Source organism: Anomaloglossus baeobatrachus, unplaced genomic scaffold, assembly GCF_048569485.1.
Source record: "Anomaloglossus baeobatrachus isolate aAnoBae1 unplaced genomic scaffold, aAnoBae1.hap1 Scaffold_3641, whole genome shotgun sequence".
Lineage (NCBI taxonomy): Eukaryota > Metazoa > Chordata > Amphibia > Anura > Aromobatidae > Anomaloglossus > Anomaloglossus baeobatrachus.
In genome coordinates, this window is record NW_027442993.1 from 1 (window position 1) to 23,680 (window position 23,680).

Sequence of the window (23,680 nt, forward strand, 5' to 3'; positions counted from 1 at the left end):
CGCTTCCACTCCAAAGAAAGTTACCTGTTTATTCCTATCATGCATTGGTTTTTGGGGTTTTCTTTGAGTAATGATGATCTCTTTAGTAGTCTGTTGGCGCCCTCTCCTGGAGGAATAGTTTGCTTGCTCTTGGACATTCTAAAAGAGAGGTCATGATAGACATTGAGCTTCTGAGCTCAATTGGGGACAGTCATGGGTGATGAATGTTTGCAACCTACTGCGAAGCCTCATACCGCAATATAAGGAACGTCAAATACTAAGAAAGGGCGGCCTATGAAAGAATTACTACTTTCAATAAGTACACTTAAACGGCTAATTGGGAATAGAAAAACTGTAAAAAGCCCTCTGAGAAAGCCCCCCTCTAACCTTTGATAGTAAGCTTTTCTGTAGTCTGCCTGTTGATGTATTTTCCGTTTGAACTGTGCACAACATGAAGAGACGGAACACTGGCGGCTTGTCACAATGCCCCCCGATGACATCACAATAGCGCTGCTGCCTAGAAAACAAGCTGCGCAGAAGAAGTTGTTCTTTGGGTGGGAGGGTGGGCTAGTGGAAGGAGGGGGCAATCTCTTTTTTTCCCGGGTGGTAGGGGGATGACAGGAGAAGGGAAGCGGGTGGTGAGAAAGGTACAGAGGGCAGGGTTTGGGGGCTGGGAAGGAAAGGGAAAAGATTAGGGTTTGGGGATGATGAAAGGGCTTTCTACGGGTAAGGATGGCAAAGGGTGGCAGTGACGGAAAGTCAGGCAACCTGTCCTGTCCGTCTTTTTGTATCGTGAATTGGAAAGACTGCAAGGGGGAGGGGAGTTGCTTGCGCCCTAAAGGAGGAGTTATTCAGATTCATTGCAGTGGGCGGCGGCTGCAAAACGCACCATTCTTCTTGTTTTGGCTCTGCAAAGCAGCCTTTTCAAGGGTTGGCTTGGGTGACAAAATGTCTTGTGTAGGCGTGGGTTTGTCTCCCTCTCGCTCTCTCTCCCTAAGATGTGTCCGGCATAGGCCAGGGTGCCACTCGAGGCCCAAACCAATTCTGGTTATCGCTTCTCGGCCTTTTGGCTAAGATCAAGTGTAGTGTTGTTCGAAGAGGTGGTTTAAGCTCCAGGCCACCTTAGTACAATGATACAATGCACACTGGAAGGTTGCGCTTGCTAGTACTCTGGGTGGATAGTATATTCATCTAGTGGAAAACATGGCCCTACCAGGATCGAGGCTATTAGACTGAGTAAGGATGGGGGGCTATGGTACAACGTGCCCCAGGACTGACGACCCTGGAGTGAGTCTGAGCTTGCTGGCTTGGGACCCCGGCAAGCCTTGGGCTCTGTAGCACACCGTACCTTGCCTTTTCATACTTTTTGAGCATATTACCCTATCCCGGCCTTCTGGCTAGGAAGGGAAATTTTTATAATCCCGGTCGGAGGTCTGGTCAGCTTTGGGCTGAGAAACTAACACCCGGTTGGAGGTCCGGGTCAGCTTCGGCTGAGAAACCAACACCCGGTTGGAGGTCTGGGTCAGCTTCGGCTGAGAAACCAACACCCGGTTGGAGGTCCGGTTAGCCTTGGGCTGAAAAACCAACACCGGTTGACGGTCCGGGCAGTTTCGGCTGCGAAACCAACAACTAGTAGCTCTCTACTCCACTTGGGTAAGATGCCTGGGTGGACGCTGGGAGCAACGACAAGGCTCAACCAGGCTTCGGCTTGGGGGAGCACCGAAGATCCCTGACCCTTGCTGTGGCCTTCTGGCTCGGAGGGACGGGGTTGATTTTTGGGGACCCTCTCCTCACGGTGGGGTCCACACGAATCCTAGCCTTTGCACTGTTTTTGGTGTGACTTCGGTCATGCATTTTTTGTGGTGCTTTGGAAAGCTTCATTAAATCAAAATCTGTTCTTATCAGTTTAATATCTGATACGTCCCCTATCTGGGGACCATATATTAAATGGATTTTTAGAACAGGGAGATGGAAAAAGAGCTTGCTCTGTCCACTCCACGCATTGACCTGGTATTGCAGTACCTCCAGGAACGGTGCACCCCTTCTTAACCCAGTTTCCAAAAGCAGAACTCAATTCACCTGATTCATATTAGCCCGATTTAATGAATTGGAAGAAAGCATACGTCTTCATATGCACCTCAATTTGGCCCATTCACTTTTCACACTTCCTCCTTTTGTTTTTTATCTTTCACACTTTTGACTTTCTTTATTCATCCAAATAGCAAACTCATCACCACTCAACCTGACCAACTCGGCTATGTCCCCGTGCTGCAGTTCTCTGTCTTATCTAGATCATTTGCAATTGAATGGAATAGATCCCTTTTGGACAAAGTGGATTCACCTGCTGCTGCAGTGACCACAGGTGTGATAACATCTAGAATTGGCATCTGGTGCGATCTCTCCGCTTCCACTCCAAAGAAAGTTACCTGTTTATTCCTATCATGCATTGGTTTTTGGGGTTTTCTTTGAGTAATGATGATCTCTTTAGTAGTCTGTTGGCGCCCTCTCCTGGAGGAATAGTTTGCTTGCTCTTGGACATTCTAAAAGAGAGGTCATGATAGACATTGAGCTTCTGAGCTCAATTGGGGACAGTCATGGGTGATGAATGTTTGCAACCTACTGCGAAGCCTCATACCGCAATATAAGGAACGTCAAATACTAAGAAAGGGCGGCCTATGAAAGAATTACTACTTTCAATAAGTACACTTAAACGGCTAATTGGGAATAGAAAAACTGTAAAAAGCCCTCTGAGAAAGCCCCCCTCTAACCTTTGATAGTAAGCTTTTCTGTAGTCTGCCTGTTGATGTATTTTCCGTTTGAACTGTGCACAACATGAAGAGACGGAACACTGGCGGCTTGTCACAATGCCCCCCGATGACATCACAATAGCGCTGCTGCCTAGAAAACAAGCTGCGCAGAAGAAGTTGTTCTTTGGGTGGGAGGGTGGGCTAGTGGAAGGAGGGGGCAATCTCTTTTTTTCCCGGGTGGTAGGGGGATGACAGGAGAAGGGAAGCGGGTGGTGAGAAAGGTACAGAGGGCAGGGTTTGGGGGCTGGGAAGGAAAGGGAAAAGATTAGGGTTTGGGGATGATGAAAGGGCTTTCTACGGGTAAGGATGGCAAAGGGTGGCAGTGACGGAAAGTCAGGCAACCTGTCCTGTCCGTCTTTTTGTATCGTGAATTGGAAAGACTGCAAGGGGGAGGGGAGTTGCTTGCGCCCTAAAGGAGGAGTTATTCAGATTCATTGCAGTGGGCGGCGGCTGCAAAACGCACCATTCTTCTTGTTTTGGCTCTGCAAAGCAGCCTTTTCAAGGGTTGGCTTGGGTGACAAAATGTCTTGTGTAGGCGTGGGTTTGTCTCCCTCTCGCTCTCTCTCCCTAAGATGTGTCCGGCATAGGCCAGGGTGCCACTCGAGGCCCAAACCAATTCTGGTTATCGCTTCTCGGCCTTTTGGCTAAGATCAAGTGTAGTATCTGTTCTTATCAGTTTAATATCTGATACGTCCCCTATCTGGGGACCATATATTAAATGGATTTTTAGAACAGGGAGATGGAAAAAGAGCTTGCTCTGTCCACTCCACGCATTGACCTGGTATTGCAGTACCTCCAGGAACGGTGCACCCCTTCTTAACCCAGTTTCCAAAAGCAGAACTCAATTCACCTGATTCATATTAGCCCGATTTAATGAATTGGAAGAAAGCATACGTCTTCATATGCACCTCAATTTGGCCCATTCACTTTTCACACTTCCTCCTTTTGTTTTTTATCTTTCACACTTTTGACTTTCTTTATTCATCCAAATAGCAAACTCATCACCACTCAACCTGACCAACTCGGCTATGTCCCCGTGCTGCAGTTCTCTGTCTTATCTAGATCATTTGCAATTGAATGGAATAGATCCCTTTTGGACAAAGTGGATTCACCTGCTGCTGCAGTGACCACAGGTGTGATAACATCTAGAATTGGCATCTGGTGCGATCTCTCCGCTTCCACTCCAAAGAAAGTTACCTGTTTATTCCTATCATGCATTGGTTTTTGGGGTTTTCTTTGAGTAATGATGATCTCTTTAGTAGTCTGTTGGCGCCCTCTCCTGGAGGAATAGTTTGCTTGCTCTTGGACATTCTAAAAGAGAGGTCATGATAGACATTGAGCTTCTGAGCTCAATTGGGGACAGTCATGGGTGATGAATGTTTGCAACCTACTGCGAAGCCTCATACCGCAATATAAGGAACGTCAAATACTAAGAAAGGGCGGCCTATGAAAGAATTACTACTTTCAATAAGTACACTTAAACGGCTAATTGGGAATAGAAAAACTGTAAAAAGCCCTCTGAGAAAGCCCCCCTCTAACCTTTGATAGTAAGCTTTTCTGTAGTCTGCCTGTTGATGTATTTTCCGTTTGAACTGTGCACAACATGAAGAGACGGAACACTGGCGGCTTGTCACAATGCCCCCCGATGACATCACAATAGCGCTGCTGCCTAGAAAACAAGCTGCGCAGAAGAAGTTGTTCTTTGGGTGGGAGGGTGGGCTAGTGGAAGGAGGGGGCAATCTCTTTTTTTCCCGGGTGGTAGGGGGATGACAGGAGAAGGGAAGCGGGTGGTGAGAAAGGTACAGAGGGCAGGGTTTGGGGGCTGGGAAGGAAAGGGAAAAGATTAGGGTTTGGGGATGATGAAAGGGCTTTCTACGGGTAAGGATGGCAAAGGGTGGCAGTGACGGAAAGTCAGGCAACCTGTCCTGTCCGTCTTTTTGTATCGTGAATTGGAAAGACTGCAAGGGGGAGGGGAGTTGCTTGCGCCCTAAAGGAGGAGTTATTCAGATTCATTGCAGTGGGCGGCGGCTGCAAAACGCACCATTCTTCTTGTTTTGGCTCTGCAAAGCAGCCTTTTCAAGGGTTGGCTTGGGTGACAAAATGTCTTGTGTAGGCGTGGGTTTGTCTCCCTCTCGCTCTCTCTCCCTAAGATGTGTCCGGCATAGGCCAGGGTGCCACTCGAGGCCCAAACCAATTCTGGTTATCGCTTCTCGGCCTTTTGGCTAAGATCAAGTGTAGTATCTGTTCTTATCAGTTTAATATCTGATACGTCCCCTATCTGGGGACCATATATTAAATGGATTTTTAGAACAGGGAGATGGAAAAAGAGCTTGCTCTGTCCACTCCACGCATTGACCTGGTATTGCAGTACCTCCAGGAACGGTGCACCCCTTCTTAACCCAGTTTCCAAAAGCAGAACTCAATTCACCTGATTCATATTAGCCCGATTTAATGAATTGGAAGAAAGCATACGTCTTCATATGCACCTCAATTTGGCCCATTCACTTTTCACACTTCCTCCTTTTGTTTTTTATCTTTCACACTTTTGACTTTCTTTATTCATCCAAATAGCAAACTCATCACCACTCAACCTGACCAACTCGGCTATGTCCCCGTGCTGCAGTTCTCTGTCTTATCTAGATCATTTGCAATTGAATGGAATAGATCCCTTTTGGACAAAGTGGATTCACCTGCTGCTGCAGTGACCACAGGTGTGATAACATCTAGAATTGGCATCTGGTGCGATCTCTCCGCTTCCACTCCAAAGAAAGTTACCTGTTTATTCCTATCATGCATTGGTTTTTGGGGTTTTCTTTGAGTAATGATGATCTCTTTAGTAGTCTGTTGGCGCCCTCTCCTGGAGGAATAGTTTGCTTGCTCTTGGACATTCTAAAAGAGAGGTCATGATAGACATTGAGCTTCTGAGCTCAATTGGGGACAGTCATGGGTGATGAATGTTTGCAACCTACTGCGAAGCCTCATACCGCAATATAAGGAACGTCAAATACTAAGAAAGGGCGGCCTATGAAAGAATTACTACTTTCAATAAGTACACTTAAACGGCTAATTGGGAATAGAAAAACTGTAAAAAGCCCTCTGAGAAAGCCCCCCTCTAACCTTTGATAGTAAGCTTTTCTGTAGTCTGCCTGTTGATGTATTTTCCGTTTGAACTGTGCACAACATGAAGAGACGGAACACTGGCGGCTTGTCACAATGCCCCCCGATGACATCACAATAGCGCTGCTGCCTAGAAAACAAGCTGCGCAGAAGAAGTTGTTCTTTGGGTGGGAGGGTGGGCTAGTGGAAGGAGGGGGCAATCTCTTTTTTTCCCGGGTGGTAGGGGGATGACAGGAGAAGGGAAGCGGGTGGTGAGAAAGGTACAGAGGGCAGGGTTTGGGGGCTGGGAAGGAAAGGGAAAAGATTAGGGTTTGGGGATGATGAAAGGGCTTTCTACGGGTAAGGATGGCAAAGGGTGGCAGTGACGGAAAGTCAGGCAACCTGTCCTGTCCGTCTTTTTGTATCGTGAATTGGAAAGACTGCAAGGGGGAGGGGAGTTGCTTGCGCCCTAAAGGAGGAGTTATTCAGATTCATTGCAGTGGGCGGCGGCTGCAAAACGCACCATTCTTCTTGTTTTGGCTCTGCAAAGCAGCCTTTTCAAGGGTTGGCTTGGGTGACAAAATGTCTTGTGTAGGCGTGGGTTTGTCTCCCTCTCGCTCTCTCTCCCTAAGATGTGTCCGGCATAGGCCAGGGTGCCACTCGAGGCCCAAACCAATTCTGGTTATCGCTTCTCGGCCTTTTGGCTAAGATCAAGTGTAGTATCTGTTCTTATCAGTTTAATATCTGATACGTCCCCTATCTGGGGACCATATATTAAATGGATTTTTAGAACAGGGAGATGGAAAAAGAGCTTGCTCTGTCCACTCCACGCATTGACCTGGTATTGCAGTACCTCCAGGAACGGTGCACCCCTTCTTAACCCAGTTTCCAAAAGCAGAACTCAATTCACCTGATTCATATTAGCCCGATTTAATGAATTGGAAGAAAGCATACGTCTTCATATGCACCTCAATTTGGCCCATTCACTTTTCACACTTCCTCCTTTTGTTTTTTATCTTTCACACTTTTGACTTTCTTTATTCATCCAAATAGCAAACTCATCACCACTCAACCTGACCAACTCGGCTATGTCCCCGTGCTGCAGTTCTCTGTCTTATCTAGATCATTTGCAATTGAATGGAATAGATCCCTTTTGGACAAAGTGGATTCACCTGCTGCTGCAGTGACCACAGGTGTGATAACATCTAGAATTGGCATCTGGTGCGATCTCTCCGCTTCCACTCCAAAGAAAGTTACCTGTTTATTCCTATCATGCATTGGTTTTTGGGGTTTTCTTTGAGTAATGATGATCTCTTTAGTAGTCTGTTGGCGCCCTCTCCTGGAGGAATAGTTTGCTTGCTCTTGGACATTCTAAAAGAGAGGTCATGATAGACATTGAGCTTCTGAGCTCAATTGGGGACAGTCATGGGTGATGAATGTTTGCAACCTACTGCGAAGCCTCATACCGCAATATAAGGAACGTCAAATACTAAGAAAGGGCGGCCTATGAAAGAATTACTACTTTCAATAAGTACACTTAAACGGCTAATTGGGAATAGAAAAACTGTAAAAAGCCCTCTGAGAAAGCCCCCCTCTAACCTTTGATAGTAAGCTTTTCTGTAGTCTGCCTGTTGATGTATTTTCCGTTTGAACTGTGCACAACATGAAGAGACGGAACACTGGCGGCTTGTCACAATGCCCCCCGATGACATCACAATAGCGCTGCTGCCTAGAAAACAAGCTGCGCAGAAGAAGTTGTTCTTTGGGTGGGAGGGTGGGCTAGTGGAAGGAGGGGGCAATCTCTTTTTTTCCCGGGTGGTAGGGGGATGACAGGAGAAGGGAAGCGGGTGGTGAGAAAGGTACAGAGGGCAGGGTTTGGGGGCTGGGAAGGAAAGGGAAAAGATTAGGGTTTGGGGATGATGAAAGGGCTTTCTACGGGTAAGGATGGCAAAGGGTGGCAGTGACGGAAAGTCAGGCAACCTGTCCTGTCCGTCTTTTTGTATCGTGAATTGGAAAGACTGCAAGGGGGAGGGGAGTTGCTTGCGCCCTAAAGGAGGAGTTATTCAGATTCATTGCAGTGGGCGGCGGCTGCAAAACGCACCATTCTTCTTGTTTTGGCTCTGCAAAGCAGCCTTTTCAAGGGTTGGCTTGGGTGACAAAATGTCTTGTGTAGGCGTGGGTTTGTCTCCCTCTCGCTCTCTCTCCCTAAGATGTGTCCGGCATAGGCCAGGGTGCCACTCGAGGCCCAAACCAATTCTGGTTATCGCTTCTCGGCCTTTTGGCTAAGATCAAGTGTAGTATCTGTTCTTATCAGTTTAATATCTGATACGTCCCCTATCTGGGGACCATATATTAAATGGATTTTTAGAACAGGGAGATGGAAAAAGAGCTTGCTCTGTCCACTCCACGCATTGACCTGGTATTGCAGTACCTCCAGGAACGGTGCACCCCTTCTTAACCCAGTTTCCAAAAGCAGAACTCAATTCACCTGATTCATATTAGCCCGATTTAATGAATTGGAAGAAAGCATACGTCTTCATATGCACCTCAATTTGGCCCATTCACTTTTCACACTTCCTCCTTTTGTTTTTTATCTTTCACACTTTTGACTTTCTTTATTCATCCAAATAGCAAACTCATCACCACTCAACCTGACCAACTCGGCTATGTCCCCGTGCTGCAGTTCTCTGTCTTATCTAGATCATTTGCAATTGAATGGAATAGATCCCTTTTGGACAAAGTGGATTCACCTGCTGCTGCAGTGACCACAGGTGTGATAACATCTAGAATTGGCATCTGGTGCGATCTCTCCGCTTCCACTCCAAAGAAAGTTACCTGTTTATTCCTATCATGCATTGGTTTTTGGGGTTTTCTTTGAGTAATGATGATCTCTTTAGTAGTCTGTTGGCGCCCTCTCCTGGAGGAATAGTTTGCTTGCTCTTGGACATTCTAAAAGAGAGGTCATGATAGACATTGAGCTTCTGAGCTCAATTGGGGACAGTCATGGGTGATGAATGTTTGCAACCTACTGCGAAGCCTCATACCGCAATATAAGGAACGTCAAATACTAAGAAAGGGCGGCCTATGAAAGAATTACTACTTTCAATAAGTACACTTAAACGGCTAATTGGGAATAGAAAAACTGTAAAAAGCCCTCTGAGAAAGCCCCCCTCTAACCTTTGATAGTAAGCTTTTCTGTAGTCTGCCTGTTGATGTATTTTCCGTTTGAACTGTGCACAACATGAAGAGACGGAACACTGGCGGCTTGTCACAATGCCCCCCGATGACATCACAATAGCGCTGCTGCCTAGAAAACAAGCTGCGCAGAAGAAGTTGTTCTTTGGGTGGGAGGGTGGGCTAGTGGAAGGAGGGGGCAATCTCTTTTTTTCCCGGGTGGTAGGGGGATGACAGGAGAAGGGAAGCGGGTGGTGAGAAAGGTACAGAGGGCAGGGTTTGGGGGCTGGGAAGGAAAGGGAAAAGATTAGGGTTTGGGGATGATGAAAGGGCTTTCTACGGGTAAGGATGGCAAAGGGTGGCAGTGACGGAAAGTCAGGCAACCTGTCCTGTCCGTCTTTTTGTATCGTGAATTGGAAAGACTGCAAGGGGGAGGGGAGTTGCTTGCGCCCTAAAGGAGGAGTTATTCAGATTCATTGCAGTGGGCGGCGGCTGCAAAACGCACCATTCTTCTTGTTTTGGCTCTGCAAAGCAGCCTTTTCAAGGGTTGGCTTGGGTGACAAAATGTCTTGTGTAGGCGTGGGTTTGTCTCCCTCTCGCTCTCTCTCCCTAAGATGTGTCCGGCATAGGCCAGGGTGCCACTCGAGGCCCAAACCAATTCTGGTTATCGCTTCTCGGCCTTTTGGCTAAGATCAAGTGTAGTATCTGTTCTTATCAGTTTAATATCTGATACGTCCCCTATCTGGGGACCATATATTAAATGGATTTTTAGAACAGGGAGATGGAAAAAGAGCTTGCTCTGTCCACTCCACGCATTGACCTGGTATTGCAGTACCTCCAGGAACGGTGCACCCCTTCTTAACCCAGTTTCCAAAAGCAGAACTCAATTCACCTGATTCATATTAGCCCGATTTAATGAATTGGAAGAAAGCATACGTCTTCATATGCACCTCAATTTGGCCCATTCACTTTTCACACTTCCTCCTTTTGTTTTTTATCTTTCACACTTTTGACTTTCTTTATTCATCCAAATAGCAAACTCATCACCACTCAACCTGACCAACTCGGCTATGTCCCCGTGCTGCAGTTCTCTGTCTTATCTAGATCATTTGCAATTGAATGGAATAGATCCCTTTTGGACAAAGTGGATTCACCTGCTGCTGCAGTGACCACAGGTGTGATAACATCTAGAATTGGCATCTGGTGCGATCTCTCCGCTTCCACTCCAAAGAAAGTTACCTGTTTATTCCTATCATGCATTGGTTTTTGGGGTTTTCTTTGAGTAATGATGATCTCTTTAGTAGTCTGTTGGCGCCCTCTCCTGGAGGAATAGTTTGCTTGCTCTTGGACATTCTAAAAGAGAGGTCATGATAGACATTGAGCTTCTGAGCTCAATTGGGGACAGTCATGGGTGATGAATGTTTGCAACCTACTGCGAAGCCTCATACCGCAATATAAGGAACGTCAAATACTAAGAAAGGGCGGCCTATGAAAGAATTACTACTTTCAATAAGTACACTTAAACGGCTAATTGGGAATAGAAAAACTGTAAAAAGCCCTCTGAGAAAGCCCCCCTCTAACCTTTGATAGTAAGCTTTTCTGTAGTCTGCCTGTTGATGTATTTTCCGTTTGAACTGTGCACAACATGAAGAGACGGAACACTGGCGGCTTGTCACAATGCCCCCCGATGACATCACAATAGCGCTGCTGCCTAGAAAACAAGCTGCGCAGAAGAAGTTGTTCTTTGGGTGGGAGGGTGGGCTAGTGGAAGGAGGGGGCAATCTCTTTTTTTCCCGGGTGGTAGGGGGATGACAGGAGAAGGGAAGCGGGTGGTGAGAAAGGTACAGAGGGCAGGGTTTGGGGGCTGGGAAGGAAAGGGAAAAGATTAGGGTTTGGGGATGATGAAAGGGCTTTCTACGGGTAAGGATGGCAAAGGGTGGCAGTGACGGAAAGTCAGGCAACCTGTCCTGTCCGTCTTTTTGTATCGTGAATTGGAAAGACTGCAAGGGGGAGGGGAGTTGCTTGCGCCCTAAAGGAGGAGTTATTCAGATTCATTGCAGTGGGCGGCGGCTGCAAAACGCACCATTCTTCTTGTTTTGGCTCTGCAAAGCAGCCTTTTCAAGGGTTGGCTTGGGTGACAAAATGTCTTGTGTAGGCGTGGGTTTGTCTCCCTCTCGCTCTCTCTCCCTAAGATGTGTCCGGCATAGGCCAGGGTGCCACTCGAGGCCCAAACCAATTCTGGTTATCGCTTCTCGGCCTTTTGGCTAAGATCAAGTGTAGTATCTGTTCTTATCAGTTTAATATCTGATACGTCCCCTATCTGGGGACCATATATTAAATGGATTTTTAGAACAGGGAGATGGAAAAAGAGCTTGCTCTGTCCACTCCACGCATTGACCTGGTATTGCAGTACCTCCAGGAACGGTGCACCCCTTCTTAACCCAGTTTCCAAAAGCAGAACTCAATTCACCTGATTCATATTAGCCCGATTTAATGAATTGGAAGAAAGCATACGTCTTCATATGCACCTCAATTTGGCCCATTCACTTTTCACACTTCCTCCTTTTGTTTTTTATCTTTCACACTTTTGACTTTCTTTATTCATCCAAATAGCAAACTCATCACCACTCAACCTGACCAACTCGGCTATGTCCCCGTGCTGCAGTTCTCTGTCTTATCTAGATCATTTGCAATTGAATGGAATAGATCCCTTTTGGACAAAGTGGATTCACCTGCTGCTGCAGTGACCACAGGTGTGATAACATCTAGAATTGGCATCTGGTGCGATCTCTCCGCTTCCACTCCAAAGAAAGTTACCTGTTTATTCCTATCATGCATTGGTTTTTGGGGTTTTCTTTGAGTAATGATGATCTCTTTAGTAGTCTGTTGGCGCCCTCTCCTGGAGGAATAGTTTGCTTGCTCTTGGACATTCTAAAAGAGAGGTCATGATAGACATTGAGCTTCTGAGCTCAATTGGGGACAGTCATGGGTGATGAATGTTTGCAACCTACTGCGAAGCCTCATACCGCAATATAAGGAACGTCAAATACTAAGAAAGGGCGGCCTATGAAAGAATTACTACTTTCAATAAGTACACTTAAACGGCTAATTGGGAATAGAAAAACTGTAAAAAGCCCTCTGAGAAAGCCCCCCTCTAACCTTTGATAGTAAGCTTTTCTGTAGTCTGCCTGTTGATGTATTTTCCGTTTGAACTGTGCACAACATGAAGAGACGGAACACTGGCGGCTTGTCACAATGCCCCCCGATGACATCACAATAGCGCTGCTGCCTAGAAAACAAGCTGCGCAGAAGAAGTTGTTCTTTGGGTGGGAGGGTGGGCTAGTGGAAGGAGGGGGCAATCTCTTTTTTTCCCGGGTGGTAGGGGGATGACAGGAGAAGGGAAGCGGGTGGTGAGAAAGGTACAGAGGGCAGGGTTTGGGGGCTGGGAAGGAAAGGGAAAAGATTAGGGTTTGGGGATGATGAAAGGGCTTTCTACGGGTAAGGATGGCAAAGGGTGGCAGAGTGACGGAAAGTCAGGCAACCTGTCCTGTCCGTCTTTTTGTATCGTGAATTGGAAAGACTGCAAGGGGGAGGGGAGTTGCTTGCGCCCTAAAGGAGGAGTTATTCAGATTCATTGCAGTGGGCGGCGGCTGCAAAACGCACCATTCTTCTTGTTTTGGCTCTGCAAAGCAGCCTTTTCAAGGGTTGGCTTGGGTGACAAAATGTCTTGTGTAGGCGTGGGTTTGTCTCCCTCTCGCTCTCTCTCCCTAAGATGTGTCCGGCATAGGCCAGGGTGCCACTCGAGGCCCAAACCAATTCTGGTTATCGCTTCTCGGCCTTTTGGCTAAGATCAAGTGTAGTATCTGTTCTTATCAGTTTAATATCTGATACGTCCCCTATCTGGGGACCATATATTAAATGGATTTTTAGAACAGGGAGATGGAAAAAGAGCTTGCTCTGTCCACTCCACGCATTGACCTGGTATTGCAGTACCTCCAGGAACGGTGCACCCCTTCTTAACCCAGTTTCCAAAAGCAGAACTCAATTCACCTGATTCATATTAGCCCGATTTAATGAATTGGAAGAAAGCATACGTCTTCATATGCACCTCAATTTGGCCCATTCACTTTTCACACTTCCTCCTTTTGTTTTTTATCTTTCACACTTTTGACTTTCTTTATTCATCCAAATAGCAAACTCATCACCACTCAACCTGACCAACTCGGCTATGTCCCCGTGCTGCAGTTCTCTGTCTTATCTAGATCATTTGCAATTGAATGGAATAGATCCCTTTTGGACAAAGTGGATTCACCTGCTGCTGCAGTGACCACAGGTGTGATAACATCTAGAATTGGCATCTGGTGCGATCTCTCCGCTTCCACTCCAAAGAAAGTTACCTGTTTATTCCTATCATGCATTGGTTTTTGGGGTTTTCTTTGAGTAATGATGATCTCTTTAGTAGTCTGTTGGCGCCCTCTCCTGGAGGAATAGTTTGCTTGCTCTTGGACATTCTAAAAGAGAGGTCATGATAGACATTGAGCTTCTGAGCTCAATTGGGGACAGTCATGGGTGATGAATGTTTGCAACCTACTGCGAAGCCTCATACCGCAATATAAGGAACGTCAAATACTAAGAAAGGGCGGCCTATGAAAGAATTACTACTTTCAATAAGTACACTTAAACGGCTAATTGGGAATAGAAAAACTGTAAAAAGCCCTCTGAGAAAGCCCCCCTCTAACCTTTGATAGTAAGCTTTTCTGTAGTCTGCCTGTTGATGTATTTTCCGTTTGAACTGTGCACAACATGAAGAGACGGAACACTGGCGGCTTGTCACAATGCCCCCCGATGACATCACAATAGCGCTGCTGCCTAGAAAACAAGCTGCGCAGAAGAAGTTGTTCTTTGGGTGGGAGGGTGGGCTAGTGGAAGGAGGGGGCAATCTCTTTTTTTCCCGGGTGGTAGGGGGATGACAGGAGAAGGGAAGCGGGTGGTGAGAAAGGTACAGAGGGCAGGGTTTGGGGGCTGGGAAGGAAAGGGAAAAGATTAGGGTTTGGGGATGATGAAAGGGCTTTCTACGGGTAAGGATGGCAAAGGGTGGCAGTGACGGAAAGTCAGGCAACCTGTCCTGTCCGTCTTTTTGTATCGTGAATTGGAAAGACTGCAAGGGGGAGGGGAGTTGCTTGCGCCCTAAAGGAGGAGTTATTCAGATTCATTGCAGTGGGCGGCGGCTGCAAAACGCACCATTCTTCTTGTTTTGGCTCTGCAAAGCAGCCTTTTCAAGGGTTGGCTTGGGTGACAAAATGTCTTGTGTAGGCGTGGGTTTGTCTCCCTCTCGCTCTCTCTCCCTAAGATGTGTCCGGCATAGGCCAGGGTGCCACTCGAGGCCCAAACCAATTCTGGTTATCGCTTCTCGGCCTTTTGGCTAAGATCAAGTGTAGTATCTGTTCTTATCAGTTTAATATCTGATACGTCCCCTATCTGGGGACCATATATTAAATGGATTTTTAGAACAGGGAGATGGAAAAAGAGCTTGCTCTGTCCACTCCACGCATTGACCTGGTATTGCAGTACCTCCAGGAACGGTGCACCCCTTCTTAACCCAGTTTCCAAAAGCAGAACTCAATTCACCTGATTCATATTAGCCCGATTTAATGAATTGGAAGAAAGCATACGTCTTCATATGCACCTCAATTTGGCCCATTCACTTTTCACACTTCCTCCTTTTGTTTTTTATCTTTCACACTTTTGACTTTCTTTATTCATCCAAATAGCAAACTCATCACCACTCAACCTGACCAACTCGGCTATGTCCCCGTGCTGCAGTTCTCTGTCTTATCTAGATCATTTGCAATTGAATGGAATAGATCCCTTTTGGACAAAGTGGATTCACCTGCTGCTGCAGTGACCACAGGTGTGATAACATCTAGAATTGGCATCTGGTGCGATCTCTCCGCTTCCACTCCAAAGAAAGTTACCTGTTTATTCCTATCATGCATTGGTTTTTGGGGTTTTCTTTGAGTAATGATGATCTCTTTAGTAGTCTGTTGGCGCCCTCTCCTGGAGGAATAGTTTGCTTGCTCTTGGACATTCTAAAAGAGAGGTCATGATAGACATTGAGCTTCTGAGCTCAATTGGGGACAGTCATGGGTGATGAATGTTTGCAACCTACTGCGAAGCCTCATACCGCAATATAAGGAACGTCAAATACTAAGAAAGGGCGGCCTATGAAAGAATTACTACTTTCAATAAGTACACTTAAACGGCTAATTGGGAATAGAAAAACTGTAAAAAGCCCTCTGAGAAAGCCCCCCTCTAACCTTTGATAGTAAGCTTTTCTGTAGTCTGCCTGTTGATGTATTTTCCGTTTGAACTGTGCACAACATGAAGAGACGGAACACTGGCGGCTTGTCACAATGCCCCCCGATGACATCACAATAGCGCTGCTGCCTAGAAAACAAGCTGCGCAGAAGAAGTTGTTCTTTGGGTGGGAGGGTGGGCTAGTGGAAGGAGGGGGCAATCTCTTTTTTTCCCGGGTGGTAGGGGGATGACAGGAGAAGGGAAGCGGGTGGTGAGAAAGGTACAGAGGGCAGGGTTTGGGGGCTGGGAAGGAAAGGGAAAAGATTAGGGTTTGGGGATGATGAAAGGGCTTTCTACGGGTAAGGATGGCAAAGGGTGGCAGTGACGGAAAGTCAGGCAACCTGTCCTGTCCGTCTTTTTGTATCGTGAATTGGAAAGACTGCAAGGGGGAGGGGAGTTGCTTGCGCCCTAAAGGAGGAGTTATTCAGATTCATTGCAGTGGGCGGCGGCTGCAAAACGCACCATTCTTCTTGTTTTGGCTCTGCAAAGCAGCCTTTTCAAGGGTTGGCTTGGGTGACAAAATGTCTTGTGTAGGCGTGGGTTTGTCTCCCTCTCGCTCTCTCTCCCTAAGATGTGTCCGGCATAGGCCAGGGTGCCACTCGAGGCCCAAACCAATTCTGGTTATCGCTTCTCGGCCTTTTGGCTAAGATCAAGTGTAGTATCTGTTCTTATCAGTTTAATATCTGATACGTCCCCTATCTGGGGACCATATATTAAATGGATTTTTAGAACAGGGAGATGGAAAAAGAGCTTGCTCTGTCCACTCCACGCATTGACCTGGTATTGCAGTACCTCCAGGAACGGTGCACCCCTTCTTAACCCAGTTTCCAAAAGCAGAACTCAATTCACCTGATTCATATTAGCCCGATTTAATGAATTGGAAGAAAGCATACGTCTTCATATGCACCTCAATTTGGCCCATTCACTTTTCACACTTCCTCCTTTTGTTTTTTATCTTTCACACTTTTGACTTTCTTTATTCATCCAAATAGCAAACTCATCACCACTCAACCTGACCAACTCGGCTATGTCCCCGTGCTGCAGTTCTCTGTCTTATCTAGATCATTTGCAATTGAATGGAATAGATCCCTTTTGGACAAAGTGGATTCACCTGCTGCTGCAGTGACCACAGGTGTGATAACATCTAGAATTGGCATCTGGTGCGATCTCTCCGCTTCCACTCCAAAGAAAGTTACCTGTTTATTCCTATCATGCATTGGTTTTTGGGGTTTTCTTTGAGTAATGATGATCTCTTTAGTAGTCTGTTGGCGCCCTCTCCTGGAGGAATAGTTTGCTTGCTCTTGGACATTCTAAAAGAGAGGTCATGATAGACATTGAGCTTCTGAGCTCAATTGGGGACAGTCATGGGTGATGAATGTTTGCAACCTACTGCGAAGCCTCATACCGCAATATAAGGAACGTCAAATACTAAGAAAGGGCGGCCTATGAAAGAATTACTACTTTCAATAAGTACACTTAAACGGCTAATTGGGAATAGAAAAACTGTAAAAAGCCCTCTGAGAAAGCCCCCCTCTAACCTTTGATAGTAAGCTTTTCTGTAGTCTGCCTGTTGATGTATTTTCCGTTTGAACTGTGCACAACATGAAGAGACGGAACACTGGCGGCTTGTCACAATGCCCCCCGATGACATCACAATAGCGCTGCTGCCTAGAAAACAAGCTGCGCAGAAGAAGTTGTTCTTTGGGTGGGAGGGTGGGCTAGTGGAAGGAGGGGGCAATCTCTTTTTTTCCCGGGTGGTAGGGGGATGACAGGAGAAGGGAAGCGGGTGGTGAGAAAGGTACAGAGGGCAGGGTTTGGGGGCTGGGAAGGAAAGAGGGAAAAGATTAGGGTTTGGGGATGATGAAAGGGCTTTCTACGGGTAAGGATGGCAAAGGGTGGCAGTGACGGAAAGTCAGGCAACCTGTCCTGTCCGTCTTTTTGTATCGTGAATTGGAAAGACTGCAAGGGGGAGGGGAGTTGCTTGCGCCCTAAAGGAGGAGTTATTCAGATTCATTGCAGTGGGCGGCGGCTGCAAAACGCACCATTCTTCTTGTTTTGGCTCTGCAAAGCAGCCTTTTCAAGGGTTGGCTTGGGTGACAAAATGTCTTGTGTAGGCGTGGGTTTGTCTCCCTCTCGCTCTCTCTCCCTAAGATGTGTCCGGCATAGGCCAGGGTGCCACTCGAGGCCCAAACCAATTCTGGTTATCGCTTCTCGGCCTTTTGGCTAAGATCAAGTGTAGTATCTGTTCTTATCAGTTTAATATCTGATACGTCCCCTATCTGGGGACCATATATTAAATGGATTTTTAGAACAGGGAGATGGAAAAAGAGCTTGCTCTGTCCACTCCACGCATTGACCTGGTATTGCAGTACCTCCAGGAACGGTGCACCCCTTCTTAACCCAGTTTCCAAAAGCAGAACTCAATTCACCTGATTCATATTAGCCCGATTTAATGAATTGGAAGAAAGCATACGTCTTCATATGCACCTCAATTTGGCCCATTCACTTTTCACACTTCCTCCTTTTGTTTTTTATCTTTCACACTTTTGACTTTCTTTATTCATCCAAATAGCAAACTCATCACCACTCAACCTGACCAACTCGGCTATGTCCCCGTGCTGCAGTTCTCTGTCTTATCTAGATCATTTGCAATTGAATGGAATAGATCCCTTTTGGACAAAGTGGATTCACCTGCTGCTGCAGTGACCACAGGTGTGATAACATCTAGAATTGGCATCTGGTGCGATCTCTCCGCTTCCACTCCAAAGAAAGTTACCTGTTTATTCCTATCATGCATTGGTTTTTGGGGTTTTCTTTGAGTAATGATGATCTCTTTAGTAGTCTGTTGGCGCCCTCTCCTGGAGGAATAGTTTGCTTGCTCTTGGACATTCTAAAAGAGAGGTCATGATAGACATTGAGCTTCTGAGCTCAATTGGGGACAGTCATGGGTGATGAATGTTTGCAACCTACTGCGAAGCCTCATACCGCAATATAAGGAACGTCAAATACTAAGAAAGGGCGGCCTATGAAAGAATTACTACTTTCAATAAGTACACTTAAACGGCTAATTGGGAATAGAAAAACTGTAAAAAGCCCTCTGAGAAAGCCCCCCTCTAACCTTTGATAGTAAGCTTTTCTGTAGTCTGCCTGTTGATGTATTTTCCGTTTGAACTGTGCACAACATGAAGAGACGGAACACTGGCGGCTTGTCACAATGCCCCCCGATGACATCACAATAGCGCTGCTGCCTAGAAAACAAGCTGCGCAGAAGAAGTTGTTCTTTGGGTGGGAGGGTGGGCTAGTGGAAGGAGGGGGCAATCTCTTTTTTTCCCGGGTGGTAGGGGGATGACAGGAGAAGGGAAGCGGGTGGTGAGAAAGGTACAGAGGGCAGGGTTTGGGGGCTGGGAAGGAAAGGGAAAAGATTAGGGTTTGGGGATGATGAAAGGGCTTTCTACGGGTAAGGATGGCAAAGGGTGGCAGTGACGGAAAGTCAGGCAACCTGTCCTGTCCGTCTTTTTGTATCGTGAATTGGAAAGACTGCAAGGGGGAGGGGAGTTGCTTGCGCCCTAAAGGAGGAGTTATTCAGATTCATTGCAGTGGGCGGCGGCTGCAAAACGCACCATTCTTCTTGTTTTGGCTCTGCAAAGCAGCCTTTTCAAGGGTTGGCTTGGGTGACAAAATGTCTTGTGTAGGCGTGGGTTTGTCTCCCTCTCGCTCTCTCTCCCTAAGATGTGTCCGGCATAGGCCAGGGTGCCACTCGAGGCCCAAACCAATTCTGGTTATCGCTTCTCGGCCTTTTGGCTAAGATCAAGTGTAGTGTTGTTCGAAGAGGTGGTTTAAGCTCCAGGCCACCTTAGTACAATGATACAATGCACACTGGAAGGTTGCGCTTGCTAGTACTCTGGGTGGATAGTATATTCATCTAGAGGAAAACATGGCCCTACCAGGATCGAGGCTATTAGACTGAGTAAGGGTGGGAGGCTATGGTACAACGTGCCCCAGGACTGACGACCCTGGAGTGAGTCTGAGCTTGCTGGCTTGGGACCCCGGCAAGCCTTGGGCTCTGTAGCACACCGTACCTTGCCTTTTCATACTTTTTGAGCATATTACCCTATCCCGGCCTTCTGGCTAGGAAGGGAAATTTTTATAATCCCGGTCGGAGGTCTGGTCAGCTTTGGGCTGAGAAACTAACACCCGGTTGGAGGTCCGGGTCAGCTTCGGCTGAGAAACCAACACCCGGTTGGAGGTCTGGGTCAGCTTCGGCTGAGAAACCAACACCCGGTTGGAGGTCCGGTTAGCCTTGGGCTGAGAAACCAACACCGGTTGACGGTCCGGGCAGTTTCGGTTGCGAAACCAACAACTAGTAGCTCTCTACTCCACTTGGGTAAGATGCCTGGGTGGACGCTGGGAGCAACGACAAGGCTCAACCAGGCTTCGGCTTGGGGGAGCACCGAAGATCCCTGACCCTTGCTGTGGCCTTCTGGCTCGGAGGGACGGGGTTGATTTTTGGGGACCCTCTCCTCACGGTGGGGTCCACACGAATCCTAGCCTTTGCACTGTTTTTGGTGTGACTTCGGTCATGCATTTTTTGTGGTGCTTTGGAAAGCTTCATTAAATCAAAATCTGTTCTTATCAGTTTAATATCTGATACGTCCCCTATCTGGGGACCATATATTAAATGGATTTTTAGAACAGGGAGATGGAAAAAGAGCTTGCTCTGTCCACTCCACGCATTGACCTGGTATTGCAGTACCTCCAGGAACGGTGCACCCCTTCTTAACCCAGTTTCCAAAAGCAGAACTCAATTCACCTGATTCATATTAGCCCGATTTAATGAATTGGAAGAAAGCATACGTCTTCATATGCACCTCAATTTGGCCCATTCACTTTTCACACTTCCTCCTTTTGTTTTTTATCTTTCACACTTTTGACTTTCTTTATTCATCCAAATAGCAAACTCATCACCACTCAACCTGACCAACTCGGCTATGTCCCCGTGCTGCAGTTCTCTGTCTTATCTAGATCATTTGCAATTGAATGGAATAGATCCCTTTTGGACAAAGTGGATTCACCTGCTGCTGCAGTGACCACAGGTGTGATAACATCTAGAATTGGCATCTGGTGCGATCTCTCCGCTTCCACTCCAAAGAAAGTTACCTGTTTATTCCTATCATGCATTGGTTTTTGGGGTTTTCTTTGAGTAATGATGATCTCTTTAGTAGTCTGTTGGCGCCCTCTCCTGGAGGAATAGTTTGCTTGCTCTTGGACATTCTAAAAGAGAGGTCATGATAGACATTGAGCTTCTGAGCTCAATTGGGGACAGTCATGGGTGATGAATGTTTGCAACCTACTGCGAAGCCTCATACCGCAATATAAGGAACGTCAAATACTAAGAAAGGGCGGCCTATGAAAGAATTACTACTTTCAATAAGTACACTTAAACGGCTAATTGGGAATAGAAAAACTGTAAAAAGCCCTCTGAGAAAGCCCCCCTCTAACCTTTGATAGTAAGCTTTTCTGTAGTCTGCCTGTTGATGTATTTTCCGTTTGAACTGTGCACAACATGAAGAGACGGAACACTGGCGGCTTGTCACAATGCCCCCCGATGACATCACAATAGCGCTGCTGCCTAGAAAACAAGCTGCGCAGAAGAAGTTGTTCTTTGGGTGGGAGGGTGGGCTAGTGGAAGGAGGGGGCAATCTCTTTTTTTCCCGGGTGGTAGGGGGATGACAGGAGAAGGGAAGCGGGTGGTGAGAAAGGTACAGAGGGCAGGGTTTGGGGGCTGGGAAGGAAAGGGAAAAGATTAGGGTTTGGGGATGATGAAAGGGCTTTCTACGGGTAAGGATGGCAAAGGGTGGCAGTGACGGAAAGTCAGGCAACCTGTCCTGTCCGTCTTTTTGTATCGTGAATTGGAAAGACTGCAAGGGGGAGGGGAGTTGCTTGCGCCCTAAAGGAGGAGTTATTCAGATTCATTGCAGTGGGCGGCGGCTGCAAAACGCACCATTCTTCTTGTTTTGGCTCTGCAAAGCAGCCTTTTCAAGGGTTGGCTTGGGTGACAAAATGTCTTGTGTAGGCGTGGGTTTGTCTCCCTCTCGCTCTCTCTCCCTAAGATGTGTCCGGCATAGGCCAGGGTGCCACTCGAGGCCCAAACCAATTCTGGTTATCGCTTCTCGGCCTTTTGGCTAAGATCAAGTGTAGTATCTGTTCTTATCAGTTTAATATCTGATACGTCCCCTATCTGGGGACCATATATTAAATGGATTTTTAGAACAGGGAGATGGAAAAAGAGCTTGCTCTGTCCACTCCACGCATTGACCTGGTATTGCAGTACCTCCAGGAACGGTGCACCCCTTCTTAACCCAGTTTCCAAAAGCAGAACTCAATTCACCTGATTCATATTAGCCCGATTTAATGAATTGGAAGAAAGCATACGTCTTCATATGCACCTCAATTTGGCCCATTCACTTTTCACACTTCCTCCTTTTGTTTTTTATCTTTCACACTTTTGACTTTCTTTATTCATCCAAATAGCAAACTCATCACCACTCAACCTGACCAACTCGGCTATGTCCCCGTGCTGCAGTTCTCTGTCTTATCTAGATCATTTGCAATTGAATGGAATAGATCCCTTTTGGACAAAGTGGATTCACCTGCTGCTGCAGTGACCACAGGTGTGATAACATCTAGAATTGGCATCTGGTGCGATCTCTCCGCTTCCACTCCAAAGAAAGTTACCTGTTTATTCCTATCATGCATTGGTTTTTGGGGTTTTCTTTGAGTAATGATGATCTCTTTAGTAGTCTGTTGGCGCCCTCTCCTGGAGGAATAGTTTGCTTGCTCTTGGACATTCTAAAAGAGAGGTCATGATAGACATTGAGCTTCTGAGCTCAATTGGGGACAGTCATGGGTGATGAATGTTTGCAACCTACTGCGAAGCCTCATACCGCAATATAAGGAACGTCAAATACTAAGAAAGGGCGGCCTATGAAAGAATTACTACTTTCAATAAGTACACTTAAACGGCTAATTGGGAATAGAAAAACTGTAAAAAGCCCTCTGAGAAAGCCCCCCTCTAACCTTTGATAGTAAGCTTTTCTGTAGTCTGCCTGTTGATGTATTTTCCGTTTGAACTGTGCACAACATGAAGAGACGGAACACTGGCGGCTTGTCACAATGCCCCCCGATGACATCACAATAGCGCTGCTGCCTAGAAAACAAGCTGCGCAGAAGAAGTTGTTCTTTGGGTGGGAGGGTGGGCTAGTGGAAGGAGGGGGCAATCTCTTTTTTTCCCGGGTGGTAGGGGGATGACAGGAGAAGGGAAGCGGGTGGTGAGAAAGGTACAGAGGGCAGGGTTTGGGGGCTGGGAAGGAAAGGGAAAAGATTAGGGTTTGGGGATGATGAAAGGGCTTTCTACGGGTAAGGATGGCAAAGGGTGGCAGTGACGGAAAGTCAGGCAACCTGTCCTGTCCGTCTTTTTGTATCGTGAATTGGAAAGACTGCAAGGGGGAGGGGAGTTGCTTGCGCCCTAAAGGAGGAGTTATTCAGATTCATTGCAGTGGGCGGCGGCTGCAAAACGCACCATTCTTCTTGTTTTGGCTCTGCAAAGCAGCCTTTTCAAGGGTTGGCTTGGGTGACAAAATGTCTTGTGTAGGCGTGGGTTTGTCTCCCTCTCGCTCTCTCTCCCTAAGATGTGTCCGGCATAGGCCAGGGTGCCACTCGAGGCCCAAACCAATTCTGGTTATCGCTTCTCGGCCTTTTGGCTAAGATCAAGTGTAGTATCTGTTCTTATCAGTTTAATATCTGATACGTCCCCTATCTGGGGACCATATATTAAATGGATTTTTAGAACAGGGAGATGGAAAAAGAGCTTGCTCTGTCCACTCCACGCATTGACCTGGTATTGCAGTACCTCCAGGAACGGTGCACCCCTTCTTAACCCAGTTTCCAAAAGCAGAACTCAATTCACCTGATTCATATTAGCCCGATTTAATGAATTGGAAGAAAGCATACGTCTTCATATGCACCTCAATTTGGCCCATTCACTTTTCACACTTCCTCCTTTTGTTTTTTATCTTTCACACTTTTGACTTTCTTTATTCATCCAAATAGCAAACTCATCACCACTCAACCTGACCAACTCGGCTATGTCCCCGTGCTGCAGTTCTCTGTCTTATCTAGATCATTTGCAATTGAATGGAATAGATCCCTTTTGGACAAAGTGGATTCACCTGCTGCTGCAGTGACCACAGGTGTGATAACATCTAGAA

At 46.8% G+C, this 23,680-nt stretch overlaps 14 non-coding genes across 14 annotated transcripts; all 14 read left to right on the plus strand.

Moving 5' to 3' along the window:
• The first annotated feature begins 1,827 nt into the window (after positions 1–1,827).
• On the plus strand, positions 1,828–2,023 carry LOC142273571 (U2 spliceosomal RNA). Its single transcript, XR_012738062.1, has one exon. It is a non-coding gene; the product is annotated as a U2 spliceosomal RNA (small nuclear RNA).
• Positions 2,024–3,410: 1,387 nt separating this feature from the next.
• LOC142273528 (U2 spliceosomal RNA) lies at positions 3,411–3,601 on the plus strand. Its single transcript, XR_012738024.1, has one exon. It is a non-coding gene; the product is annotated as a U2 spliceosomal RNA (small nuclear RNA).
• Positions 3,602–4,988: 1,387 nt separating this feature from the next.
• LOC142273542 (U2 spliceosomal RNA) lies at positions 4,989–5,179 on the plus strand. Its single transcript, XR_012738035.1, has one exon. It is a non-coding gene; the product is annotated as a U2 spliceosomal RNA (small nuclear RNA).
• Positions 5,180–6,566: 1,387 nt separating this feature from the next.
• On the plus strand, positions 6,567–6,757 carry LOC142273554 (U2 spliceosomal RNA). The gene has a single exon (XR_012738046.1). It is a non-coding gene; the product is annotated as a U2 spliceosomal RNA (small nuclear RNA).
• A 1,387-nt stretch (positions 6,758–8,144) lies between these two features.
• Positions 8,145–8,335, plus strand: LOC142273566 (U2 spliceosomal RNA). The gene has a single exon (XR_012738057.1). It is a non-coding gene; the product is annotated as a U2 spliceosomal RNA (small nuclear RNA).
• A 1,387-nt stretch (positions 8,336–9,722) lies between these two features.
• Positions 9,723–9,913, plus strand: LOC142273573 (U2 spliceosomal RNA). The gene has a single exon (XR_012738064.1). It is a non-coding gene; the product is annotated as a U2 spliceosomal RNA (small nuclear RNA).
• A 1,387-nt stretch (positions 9,914–11,300) lies between these two features.
• On the plus strand, positions 11,301–11,491 carry LOC142273530 (U2 spliceosomal RNA). Its single transcript, XR_012738025.1, has one exon. It is a non-coding gene; the product is annotated as a U2 spliceosomal RNA (small nuclear RNA).
• Positions 11,492–12,880: 1,389 nt separating this feature from the next.
• Positions 12,881–13,071, plus strand: LOC142273531 (U2 spliceosomal RNA). Its single transcript, XR_012738026.1, has one exon. It is a non-coding gene; the product is annotated as a U2 spliceosomal RNA (small nuclear RNA).
• Positions 13,072–14,458: 1,387 nt separating this feature from the next.
• LOC142273532 (U2 spliceosomal RNA) lies at positions 14,459–14,649 on the plus strand. Its single transcript, XR_012738027.1, has one exon. It is a non-coding gene; the product is annotated as a U2 spliceosomal RNA (small nuclear RNA).
• Positions 14,650–16,036: 1,387 nt separating this feature from the next.
• Positions 16,037–16,227, plus strand: LOC142273533 (U2 spliceosomal RNA). The gene has a single exon (XR_012738028.1). It is a non-coding gene; the product is annotated as a U2 spliceosomal RNA (small nuclear RNA).
• Positions 16,228–17,616: 1,389 nt separating this feature from the next.
• LOC142273534 (U2 spliceosomal RNA) lies at positions 17,617–17,807 on the plus strand. The gene has a single exon (XR_012738029.1). It is a non-coding gene; the product is annotated as a U2 spliceosomal RNA (small nuclear RNA).
• A 2,185-nt stretch (positions 17,808–19,992) lies between these two features.
• Positions 19,993–20,188, plus strand: LOC142273572 (U2 spliceosomal RNA). Its single transcript, XR_012738063.1, has one exon. It is a non-coding gene; the product is annotated as a U2 spliceosomal RNA (small nuclear RNA).
• A 1,387-nt stretch (positions 20,189–21,575) lies between these two features.
• Positions 21,576–21,766, plus strand: LOC142273536 (U2 spliceosomal RNA). Its single transcript, XR_012738030.1, has one exon. It is a non-coding gene; the product is annotated as a U2 spliceosomal RNA (small nuclear RNA).
• Positions 21,767–23,153: 1,387 nt separating this feature from the next.
• Positions 23,154–23,344, plus strand: LOC142273537 (U2 spliceosomal RNA). The gene has a single exon (XR_012738031.1). It is a non-coding gene; the product is annotated as a U2 spliceosomal RNA (small nuclear RNA).
• Positions 23,345–23,680: the final 336 nt, after the last annotated feature.